The sequence below is a fragment of the Phocoena sinus genome, chromosome 7 (assembly GCF_008692025.1).
Source record: "Phocoena sinus isolate mPhoSin1 chromosome 7, mPhoSin1.pri, whole genome shotgun sequence".
Classification (NCBI taxonomy): Eukaryota; Metazoa; Chordata; class Mammalia; order Artiodactyla; family Phocoenidae; genus Phocoena; species Phocoena sinus.
Genome location: NC_045769.1, coordinates 97,276,679 through 97,289,931, shown reverse-complemented (window position 1 = coordinate 97,289,931; position 13,253 = coordinate 97,276,679).

Genomic DNA, 13,253 nt, shown 5'->3' with positions numbered 1-13,253 from the left:
TGAGTCCTTTATTTCCCCAGAATTCACTGATCAATGTGCTACCTCCATTCCACCAAGAAAAACCCAGGAAATAAAATAAGGGGAAATCGGGAAAAAAAAAGGGGATACAAAATAACTAGTGGAACAAAAGTTAGGGAAGCTAGGATGGTTTAATCCGGAAATAGAAAATGTTTCAATCATGTAGTAAGTCATTTTCAATCAAAGACTTAAGACATCTCTCACCTAAGGGTGATGGTGTAAAAGTAATGAGAGTTGCCCAAAAGGTCCCTCCACTGCAGATGTCTTCCTTAGAGAATCGGCCACTTGTGCCTAAAAATTCCATTTCCTGGAGCCCATGGTTGCCATTCATCTGTATCACCTTAATAACCTCTAATACAGATTAAAATCCACGATTCACATATAAAAGCAAGGCCACGCAGGCATAAGACACTGGCTAGATTTGTTTTACACAGAAAGGCAGGCAAGTCTGGTGGGACCGAGGGCATCTAGAGCAAGCAAGTGGGCAGTAGTGGGGTGACAGGGTCCCTGGCTTTTGCGGCAATAGCAAAGTGATGGTGATACCATCAGTGAGGGCAGTAGCAGGAAGTTCGGTCATCCGGGGCTAGTGTAAGCACCCCAGGGCACGTGGATACAGCCTAAGTGGCGTGCGAGATGAGTATAAAGATAGAACTTTTGACTTCAATTTGCACGCATTCATTTGAATGCACGTTAGAATATTTATTGACAGCAGAGCAAGCCGGTCAGTTCACAAATATTAGTGCTTACAACAAAGTTAGGTTTTTAAGAGACAATTTGATTTAAAATCGATTTGAGGGAAAATGCCAAATTAAATTACAAGGGGTCTTTCAGGCACGGCAAAAATTGTGAAGGTGGCATCAAGATAACTGCAGTTTTGAAAACCCTGGTTTAGATGCCTTGGTATATTCTCAGCAAACACTGGGCTGAGAACCAAGCACCGATCTCTGCACCAAGCACCACGCCAGGCCAGGGGGCACCTGCCATAGAGGAGTTCAGAGCCTAAGGGTGATGGGGCAAGTGAGACATTACAAAGGAATGCACCATGCCCCCTGCAGATGCACCAAGGCTAGGGACCAACCCAGGGAAGCTGCCTGGAAGAGGAAACATAGATACTGAGTCCGGGAGCATCGGTAGGCATTGGACAAACATGAAATGAGCACGGCGTCCTAGGCAGAGAATGTCTGCATCAAGCCTCGGACATCTGAAAGCAGCTTTTGCTTTCAACTTCCTCTACCTTCATGAAGAGTGGTTGGTGGAGGTGTCAGGTTAGAAGGAAGCCAAAAGTGGGAATTGACCTGCCAACCCAGGGGACCAGGTCCAGCAGATATTGTTGGCCCACGGGGACCCTCTGTCAGCTGATCTAAGTCCCTGTGCTGTTCTAGCCCCTGGGTCTGGGCTGTGAGCTTCCCCAGGTGCTGACCTCCAGAGGCTTGACGCCCTTTCCTGCCATTCAGTGTGCTCCCCCAGAATCATCAACTCCAGCATTCCCAATGCCCCCAAGCCCCGCTTCTAGGTTGCTTGTGTGTTTGATTATTCAGCCTTTTGTTCTTGACCCTGGACTGTACCACAGATCCAGCACCCTCCCCACTGCGGCTCAGAAGGGAGGTGCCAGATCCCTTCCCTGAGCGCCTCTTAAAACCAGTGTGCTTCCGACCCATGGATAAAACCCCGCAGACTTGAACAGGAGGTGGTTGATTTTCATTTTCCAAAACGAGTGCCCTTCATTTCAGAAACCCTGAAAACTTGCACAATTAAAAAGCGAAGTTAATTAGAACACTTAAAATCTACCAGCAGCCACCTTCAAAACAGCGGCAGCCAAATGTGAAGCAGCAGTCCCCGCCGCCCCGCCTCTGAAGGCTCCACTGGGCACTGCCAGCTTAAAGAGATAGGCCCCAGACAGCACCCAGGAGACCAATAAAGGACCATGTGCAGCCCTGAGATGCTGTAGGAAACACACTGCACTTATGGGCTGACTCACTCGGCAGTGATGTAATTGGATACCTTTAATAAGCACCCAAACACACTTTAAAAATTTACAATCATGCCTTTCTTACGACCAACTTTCTAGATTTCTCTTTCTCCACCACGAAAAAGGAAAAAAAGCAATACAAAGTAATCATGTAGTAATAAAAAGATCGAAGAGCTTATTCAAGGATCTTTGCATCTCTTCTGCTCTTTGGTAAAAAAAGGAGCCTTGAGCTGTACATACTAAGTGCTCAGTAAGTACAAATTTTATAAGGTTATGGATCCAAAGCATATAAAAATACTACATTTGATTCAGTGCTAAGATGAGCATTTTCCTACAGACGTTGTTAGGAGGCATTTAAATGAAGACATTGGCAATATCTATCACAGCTTTTTATAAATATGATATTCACCTTTGGTTTGCGTCCTCTTCCTCACTTTCCAGAGTTTTCACTTATGTTTACCACTCCACAGCCATGTGGTCAGCAACATCAGGCAATATTCTTTCCATTTCACAGATGAGGAAACTGAGGCCCAGAGAAGACGAGGCATCATGGTCTTGTAGCTTCTTTTTTTTTTTTTTTTTTTTTTTGGTACACGCACCTCTCACCGCTGTGGCCTCTCCCGTTGCGGAGCACAGGCTCCGGACGCACAGGCCCAGCGGCCATGGCTCACGGGCCCAGCCGCTCCGCAGCATGTGGGATCTTCCCAGACCGGGGCATGAACCCATGTCCCCTGCATCGGCAGGCAGTCTCTCAACCACTGCGCCACTGGGGAAGCCCGGTCTTGTAGCTTCTGATACAGACGTTCCGCTGGTCTGACAGTTCCCTTCTGATACAGACGTTCCGCTGGTCTGACAGTTCCTCTCCTATACTTTCCTTCAAGTGCCTCCACCCCTCGTTTGCAATTGTGTGGAGACGCTTCATACTGATTTCCTAAATGGAAACAACCTGGAGAGGACAGAATTTGAAAAAAATTACCTTGAATCTCATTTCTAAAGAAAATCTATTTTACAAAAAGTCACTGAGCACTCCACCAATCAACTCAATTTTGAATGTGTGCTCCTATGTGCAAGGCTCCATGCTTCTAAGAAGGGAGAGTGACATGGGAGCAGTGAGAGAGCTGAAAACCAACGGAACAATGCTCCTAATTCTACAGGTGAACTGGCATGCTCAGAGAAGGGGGTGTTCACCCTGAAGCTCGAACCTACCGTGGAGACTTGATAATTTCAACAGGACTCTCTTCCCATCTGTCTTCACTTCATCACTGAATCTTCAGAGGTGCCATGTTTCTCCCCAACACAAATATTCCTCCCCAAATGTCATTCTCCCAGGCCTCACTAAATCATGCCTCTCTCTTTCATTTTATAGAACTTGAAATCCATTCATCCTGTGAAACTTTCCATCATTAAGCCTCTTTCCTTCTAATCAGGTCAATATGCAGCCTACAAGCAATTGATACATGCTATACCTTGCCCTAAACTAATTGACATTTGCTTCCGTATATCTTACCAAATGACTCTTCATAGATGCGGTTTTATTTCTCCCCTGACTCTGAAAATTCTCAAAGGCAGAAATCAGAGATGCATCTTTTCTTTGTGGTGGCTTTCTCATTTCTCTGCTATTATATGTCTAATTCATTTGTCAATACTGTTGATTTATCCCTTCCATCTCTCATTGTGGTTATTTTTTCACCTGAACACAATTTTCCCTGGCAACTATCAAAATCACAATTCAATAAACAATTCCCACGTGTTCACTGAGACAAATGTAATTAAAGGTAGTATTAAAAGTTTAACTATACTTTACATTTTACAAATTACTTTCACATATGTGATCTTCTTGTTTGCAAATTCCAGGCACTCTAACTAAAATGCCTATATCCAGAAGGGAACTCATGAAGGAAAGTACCTTTAATTGCTTAATTCATTTCAGCTATTTGGGTATTAATCTAATCTACACATTTTGTTGGTATCACTTAATAACCATCTTTAAAAATAAGTTCAAAGTTCCATTTGCCCAGGTGGGAAGATTATATTTCATGATTAAAAGGGAGAAGAAGGGTGCGGGAAGAAGGTGACTGCTGTTCATTAAAAGAACTATTGCAACAACTTCACCCTTTTCTGAGGACTTTCACCAATTTTCTGCTTGCTGGCTAATCACCTTACCAAGAATTAAGAAAACACCAAAAAGATTAAAATTGTTCCACCCACCAACTGTTTCTAAAAGCTCTTAATTTAATCCTGGGTGGTACCTTTTCACACTGAGTAATCGTGTTGAGAAACCTCTTTGTATGTTTTGCGAGTTGCTTTCATTTTTCCAAACCAATAATGAAGAATCTAAAACTATGGTCACAGCACTATCTAGTGGTGGGAATGGGTAGACCAGGAGCTTTGAATCAGGTCGCCTCCCAACGGGCTTTTCTGCAGCTCAGCCCAGAAGCAGAAAAACTTAACTGTTCTCCTCCATTAAGATATACAATATTGTTAGGACATCCTGAGCAGCAAATTCTTTTTTCATTTTTGGACAAATAATTTGGATTTTATTTCAGAAGAACTAAGATTTTTTTTTAACATCTTTATTGGAGTATAATTGCTTTACAATGGTGTGTTAGTTTCTGCTGTATAACAAAGTGAATCAGCTATACATATACATATATCCCCATATCTCCTCCCACTTGCATCTCCCTCCCACCCTCCCTATCCCACCCCTCTAGATGGACACAAAGCACCGAGCTGATCTGTCTGTGCTATGCGGCTGCTTCCCACTAGCTATCTATTTCACGTTTGGTAGTGTATATATGTCCATGCCACTCTCTCACTTCGTCCCAGCTTACCCTTCCCCCTCCCAGTGTCCTCAAGTCCATTCTCTATGACTGTGTCTTTATTGCTGTCCTGCCCCTAGGTTCTTCAGAACCTTTTTTTTTTTTTTTAGATTCCATATATATGTGTTAGCATATGGTATTTGTTTTTCTCTTTCTGACTTACTTCACTCTGTATGACAGACTCTGGGTCCATCCACCTCACTACAAATAACTCAATTTCGTTTCTTTTTATGGCTGAGTAATATTCCATTGTATATATGTGCCACATCTTCTTTATCCATTCATCTGTCAATGGACACTTAGGTTGTTTCCATCTCCGGGCTATTGTAAATAGAGCTGCCATGAACATGTGGTATATGACTCTTTTTGAATTATGGTTTTCTCAGGGTATATGCCCAGTAGTGGGATTGCTGGGTCGTATGGTAGTTCTATTTTTAGTTTTTTGAGGAACCTCCATACTGTTCTCCATAGTGGCTGTATCAATTTACATTCCCACCAACAGTGCAAGAGGGTTCCCTTTTCTCCACACCCTCTCCAGCATTTATGGTTTCTAGCTTTTTTGATGATGACCATTCTGACTGGTGTGAGATGATACCTCATTGTAGCTTTGATTTGCATTTCTCTAATGATTAGTGATGTTGAGCATCCTTTCATGTGTTTGTTGGCAATCTGTACATCTTCTTTGGAGGAATGTCTATTTAGGTCTTCTGCCCATTTTTGAATTGGGTTGTTTGTTTTTTTGATACTGAGCTGCATGTATATTTTGGAGATTAACCCTTTGTCAGTTACTTTGTTTGCAAATATTTTCTCCCATTCTGAGGGTTGTCTTTTCGTCTTGTTTATGGTTTCTTTGCTGTGCAAAAAAGTCCTATTTGTTTATTTTTGTTTTTATTTCCATTTCTCTAGGAGGCGGGTCAAAAAGGATCTTGCTGTGATTTATGTCATGGAGTCTGAAAAGCAAATTCTTAAAGACAAGAGTCTCTCCTCTCAGCCCACCCCCTACTAAGGCTTTCTCTCAAATTACAGAGATAAGTCCTAACAGTATAGGTTAGAAGTTGCTCAGAAATGGACAATTAAGAATGGAGGAAGGAGAAACCAGGCCCTCACAATAAGATATGCTAAATTCATGAACAAGAAGAAAACAATGTTAACCGGCTCAGTTCTTAGTAAACATAAATTGAGAGTGATGATGATAATGATGGTGGTTTTGACAGTGATGGCTAACATTTATCGAATGCTAATCATGCACCAAGTCCTAAGTACCTGTAATAACCTGTAAATCCACCCAACAACCCTGAGCATCCCATTTCACTGATGCAGAAATGGAGGCAGAGAGAGGCTAAGTCATTTCCCCAGGGCCACACAGAGAGTAAGAGGCAGATGTGGGATTTGAACTCAAGCAATTTAAATCTAGAGCACGTGCCCTTATTCATGATGTTCAAGACAAGTATAATTTTCAAATTTAGAAAAAAAGAATTACTTACTAAAGTAGCATACCATCTCCAAAGTTAGAACAGGAAGTGCAGTCCAGCAGCAACCCAGAAACACAGTACCTTTTGCAGATTTTATTCGGTTCAGGCTGGCTGCTTTCGAGTTTATCCCCTTACCACGTGTACGCACATGCACGCGCACAGAATCATGCTGTACCCACTGAGCAGACTTGGCGTTGGAACATGGGCCCGTGGGTTGATGCTGTTGGAAATGAAAGAGGTCTTGAAGGTGACTTTGGTCTGGTTTGATCTCCATTTGACAGATGACAAAACAAGATAAAGAGATATGGTTATTTTTGCAAAATCAAATGTATTAAATATTTATTGAAGACTGGCCACCTACAAGCCTCCTGACAATCATTTGGTGGGGGGAGGGCAAAGATGAACAAGTCTTGATACTTGCCATCAAGAAGAATGTGGTCCAGCAGGAGAGAAGAGAGTTATCATATATATTATATATATAATATAATGTTATCATATATTATGTTATTATTACATATAGTTAGTATATAACTATTGATATAATGCATGGAAGGATCTACAGAGGGCCATGGTGATAATAGTAATTACCAGTGTTGAATGTTCACTCAATGCCAGCATGTTACATATATTACAGCATTGATATGTGTAAAAAAAACTGATATTATTATCATACCCATTTTATAGACAAGGAAACAGGCTCAAAGAGGCTAAGTTGCTTCCATTCAGCTACTGACCGGTAACAAGAGGCAGAGGTAGGATTTTTAACCTACCTCTAACCATCCAGCTATGTTGGATGGCAAGACTGATGGTTTCAACCTTATGAGAGAGGCACAGATTATACCACGAAAATAAAGAAGAGATAACTATCAACTTGAGAGAGCAGGGAAGGCTGCATGGTGGAGGACACATCTGAGCTGGGCTGTTAAGGGTAAATAAGGTTTCAGTCAGTAAATGGGGTTCAATATATTGGTTTCTTGCGGCTGCAGTAACAAATTGCCAAAATCTGGGTGACTTCAGACAACAGAAATTTATCTCTTAGTGTTCCAGAGGCCAGAAGTCTGAAATCAAGGTGTCAGCACAGCTGTGCTCCCTCTAGACGCTTGAAAGGAGAACGCGTTCTTTGCCTTTTCCAGCGTCTGGTGGCTGTCAGCATCCCTGCACTTGTGTTCATTTCACTTCAGTCTCTACCTTTGCGGTCACAGTGCCTTCTCCCCTTCTGTTTGTCAAATCTCCCTGGGCTTCACTTTTATAAGGACTCTTATTGGATTCAAGGCCCACCAGATAATACAGGATGATCTCTTTATCTCAAGATCATGAATTTAATTACAGATGAAATGACTCTTCTTTAGAATCAAGTAACATTCACAGATTCCAGGGATTAGGAGGTGGACATATCTTTTGTTTCAGGGGGAGAGCACCATTCACTACACGCAAGCAAAGGCAAGGGAAGCAAGAAAGCACAGGACAAGTCTTGGGACCTGAAAACAACCTGACTGGGTTTCTAGTACATCTTGTAGTCAGGTAGTGTCAGTTCTCTGACTTTGTTCCTCTCCGTCAATATGGTGTCGGCTTTGGGGGATCTTTGACCTCTTCATATAAACTTTAGAATCCGTTTGTTAATATCCACAAAATAACTTGCTGGGACTTTTATTGGGATTGCATTGCACCTATAGACCAAGTCGGAGAGAGCTGACATCTGGACAACATTGAGTCTTCCTATCTGTGAACTGACTGGGTTTCTGAAGGTGTAGTGGGAACCAAAGCGGAAAAGGCTGGGGGAGGCTAGATTTTGAGGGCCTTCTGGGCAGTGCTGAGGAGGGCATGCTTTCTTCTGTGAAAGGGGAAAAACTGAAGAAATTTAGGCCAAGGAGTGACGTATTCAAGGTTACGTCTGCAGTATTATGTGGGATATCCCGGAGAAGTAGAGGGAGGGGGACCATTCAGGAAGAGGTGAAATGGTCCAGTCTGGGTGAAACAAAGCAGCGGTCGCGAGAACTAAAGGAAAGCAGAGATGGCATCAAGATGGTAGTCATTCTGTTACCACATCTCCAGCTTCCAAGAGCAGCGATCGTCAGCAAAGCCCTCAAAAAGGAGGGGCAGAGAGGTCCAAGTTTATCCCCAAATGCCATTTCATTTATCCTTTCTGAGTGGAGATACATGCTCCCCTTTGTGGGAAAGCGGGAATGTTGCATTCCAACCTCATCTTTTCGAATCTGAGGGTGGGGGGCGTGTGGCAGGACGCGAGGTGTCTGCGCACAGCCGAGGAAGCCCCTTTCAGTCTGTCCCCATTATTTGGTGCCTGGTCTGGGCTTAGCGATTTGCTATGTACCCTGAGAAGAACCGAAGAAAAGAATAAGTCATTCTTATCCTCTGAGTGTTTATAAACTCGTAACATAGGTAAAGAGAATTTACTTTCAATGCACACTAATAAGTCAGGTGGCGTGGAGTTGGGAGCCTGGCGGGTGGCACCACAAAGCCCAGGACTGTATATTGCTCCACCACTCGCTGGCTGGGGCTGGCCTCACGTTCCTTATTTGAAGCACAGATCTATGAATCCCTTCCTCGTAGGAGGCTTCTGAGGAGGAAAGGCAATAATTACTCGTGTATTCGGCACAATGCCTGACACACAGTAACTGCCCAGGAAAGCAGGGCTACTCTTGAAAGTATAGGGGGAATTTATGTGAATTTGGGGGTGCTGGAGTAGTGGGGATCCCTGGCACAGGTTTGAGCTCTGCCCACAGGTAGGTGGGCTTTGGACAAGGATAGAAAAATGAAATGATTTTTGGGTTAGGACAACCTGATTGAAGATGTATAGCTGGGGATGCAAGATATCCAGCCGTTTATGTAAAGGTTCCTACAAGAATAGCCCTTAAGTAGAATTGTAAAGGGAGCCTGTGTTGACATTGCCTCCTTTTCCTCTGGTGGGTCTTCTCTCCTTGCCTGATGGGTCAGAAGTCTCCCATTATGTCTCTCCACCCCTGCCCTGTTTGCCCAGTCTTGTGTTCGGTCTTCTTGAGACCTTTTCACCTACTAGGAATGTTAAATTAACTCTTATTAAGATACCCGTGGGACTTCCCTGGTGGCGCAGTGGTTGGGAGTCCTCCTGCTGATGCAGGGGACACGGGTTTGTGCCCCGGTCCGGGAGGATCCCACCTGCCGCGTGAGCCATGGCCGCTGAGTCTGCGCGTCCGGAGCCTGTGGTCCGCAACGGGAGAGGCCACAACAGTGAGAGGTCCATGTACCGCAAAAAAAAAAAAAGATATCCATGGCTAATCCATGTAGGTTTATACATACATATATACAAATCCATATATTACACAAATCCATATGTATTTTTATATATATTTTCACATATAGGCATTCAAATGTACACATATGTACACAAACACACACAAACACACTTTTTTTTTAATGAAAGTGGGTTTTTTTTTTGCCTTAAATCAAAAGTGTGACTATAATGGTAGCAACTCCAGGTGTTTAGAGCACTCGATTTGAGCGGCCTTTGAAAATCTATTTAACATTCGACTGTATATATCTAAGGATACTCCAGTTATATCTGTAATAATCCAACTGAGGAAAAGTTATTAACAGAGACATATATCAGAGACCTATTTTCCACAAAATAGTCCTCTTGGGCTTTTCAAAAAATGTCCCTGCGTAGTGAGAGACTTGAGTTCTGGTGTGAATCCTGCTTCTGGGTAGCATTGTGAAAATCCCTTGCCTTGGCATCCTTGCCTTGTACCGTCCTCTCTGATGTGCCCTTCGTGCTGGATATCTCAGTGTGCCCATCAGATCCACTCTTCCATGTCTCTGCCATTTTCCTTGCCCGGGCAGGCTGATTACATGTGCTGAACCAAATGGTCTCCTTGCTCTCTGGATTCCAGCTGGGTTTGGGTAATGGGAGCCTTGGCAGGAGAGCAGAAGGGGAAGGGAGAGAAAGGTCAGGGCAACTAACTACCCCCCTGCTCTTGCCCGGAAGAGTCACCATAAGCAGAGTCCCAGTCCCCAACCTATAGAGGGTAACAGCTTGGGGAATCCTCTCTGTCTCTGAGTTCTGGTAGCTGGTGGTGCGTCCCCTTCAGGCTTTCCAGCCCCAGGTACTGTGCTACCCGCTATGGTTTCCCTACACCCAGCTCATACCTTTGAAATCGTCCCTTTATGAAACTCTCTTCGATCATGGCTGTTTCTTCTTGCTGGGACCCCGACAGACGTGCCAGTCATTACTTGTCTGCTCAGTGGCTCACGCCCCGCTCTAAGGGAAACTGCTCTATGTGACCATCCACACCCCCAAAAGCCACGCATTGTACTGTGGGCATTATCTGCCCACCTTCAGCCACAGCTGACTGGACCAAGCGTGGTCACCCAACAGACTCTCCCATCGCAGGTTACCTATGACTTGCAGGGCCTGATTCCAACAGATGAGCCCAGCTAAGCCGATTCTTCTCTTAGGAACTGACAGAGTTGACAGGGCAGCAAGCTGTGATAAGAAACCAATGGAAGTCATGAGGCAAACTTGGGGAAATATTTAAAGCCATGTGCAAATACGTGTTAGAAGGCAGCTATGGGGAGAAAGGAGAGAAACTAGCAAATGCACAGAGAAGCACAGATTAGCTGGGAGAGAAAGGCACTCCTCCCCAGGGCTGCCTCAGTTTCTTAATTCTCATGGCATGTCACCTTCATGAAACCCAGACAGAAACTGTTACTGAACTTGAACAGCCATGAGACCACTGCATCAGTACAAAGACATCATTTTCCTTGAACCAGCCTGAGTGCCTACCACGTGTCAGGTACTGTACTAGGCCCTGAAAAAAGGGGTGAACAAATCAGACAAGGTCCCTGCCCGTAGGACGTCTACATCTTGTGAGATGTTGGTGACAAAATGGTGTGGGAAAAGGTAGTCTGTCCCGAAATGTAAAACCTGAGTTTAATCCTGAGGCAGCATTAGAAACAAATTGAAACATATTCTATACAACAAATTCCCTGTGCTCCTGAAATTGTCAAGGTCATCAAAGATGGAATAAGTATCCCGTGTCAAATGAGACTAAGGAAATATGACAACAAGGAGATACCACCTCGTGCCCGTTAGGCCGGCTATTATCAAAAAGATTAGATATAACAAGTGTTTCAAGGATGTGGAGAAAATAGAACCCTTGTGTACTATTGGTGGGAATGTACACAGGTGAGGTTTGCTATGGAATATAGTATGGAGGTGCCTCCAAAAATTAAGAGTAAGAATTACCATATCATCCAGCAATGACACTTCTGGATAGTTATCCAAAGAAAACAAAAACACTAATTCAAAAAGATATATGCACCCCTGTGCACATATTTATTGCAGCGTTATTTACAATAGCCAAGATACAGCAACAATCTAAGCGCCCATCAACAGATGAATAGGTAAAGATGCGATCTATATACACAATGGAATAGCACTTAGCCATAAAAAGATGAAATCTTGCCATTTTAGAAATATGGGTGGATCTTGAGAGTATTATGCTCAGTGAAGTCAGATGGAGAAAGACAAATACTGTATGATTTCATTCATATGTGGAATAAAATAAATAAAACAAAACAAACAAAAATAAACACGTAGATACAGAGAACAGAGTAGTGGTTACCAGAGGGGAAGGGGGTGGGTGAAGGGTAAAATGGGTAAAGGAGGTCAGCTGTAATGTGACGGATGGAGACTAAACTTTTGGTGGTGAGCACACTGTCGTATATACAAAACTCAAAATATAATGTACACATGAAACCAGTGTTACCTCAAAAAAAAGGAAAGAAAAGAAATATGACAACAAAATGCAAAGTGTGACCCTGAATTGGATCCTGCATGAGAAAACATTTTTTCTTCTCTTTGCTCAAAGTATACTTGGGACAGTTACACACGAGGAAAATGAGACCTAAAATAGTTTATGTGCAGACATGGGACCAGGTCACAGATAAGCTGCTTCTCATGTCCACGAGCTTTCTAGTGCATCTGACTGTCTCCCAATAACTCTAAGTTTTGTTTCTAGTTTCATTATTATTTCATCAGCTCACCCAAAGATGATCTGTAGAAATAAAATCTCAGCAATGACTCTCCCTCTGCTCAGGTCTTCTGATGCCCAGGGAAATTCCTGTGCTGCTAAATATCCTTATCACAGAGCTAAATCTGGTAAGTTGGATGAATTTCCCATTTCTGTTCAAATCCACTGTCTGATGATGTTTCAAAAGTAAAAACTCAGGCGATCAATGGCTATATTGTGGCAGTATCAGTTCTGGCTGAAAGGTCTATATTTTTTGGATTTAAAAGTATTTCAAGGGGCAGTGAATATTTTGAAAATTCTGGGAAACCGGGGAAGAGTTCTAGGTAACAAATGTCTATTCAGGAACTGAGTAGAAAGCCCCGATAGATGGCTTAGATTTGGTTCCCAGTAAAGGTAAAGGAATAAAGGAAAAACCTTTAGCTTGCATTAGGCTTTAGGGTGGGCTGTTGAAGCTTAACTGAGACACAGTGAGCCATACAAAAAAGGTGTACATTATACAGTAGAAGCTTAAATGAATAGGCAACACCAATGAAGCGAGAAAGAGAAATGAAAGTAAATTTTGTACTGACAGACTTACTGACTTATAGCGTTTTTGATTTTTCTCCAGAATGAATATGTATGTTTGATTCTTGGTTTTGCTCTTTGGTTTTAGTGGGTGCCCATCACTTTTATTAAGTATGAGTGTCTCTTCCTCTGTCATGTATTCCCAATTTCCAATATTGGAATGTCCTCAATTGCTTGATATTTCATTTCACTCTGTGTTTTTTTAAATTAATTATTTTCCACTTAATAAAAGTACTTTCCCACTCGCTGAAGTACCATATATATATATATATATATACATGTATGTGTATGTGTGTATATATATATATATATATGTATATGTATATATATAAAGTATGGTTCTGTTGAACATTTTCATCTTCGACCTAGGAGATGAGAACAAAAG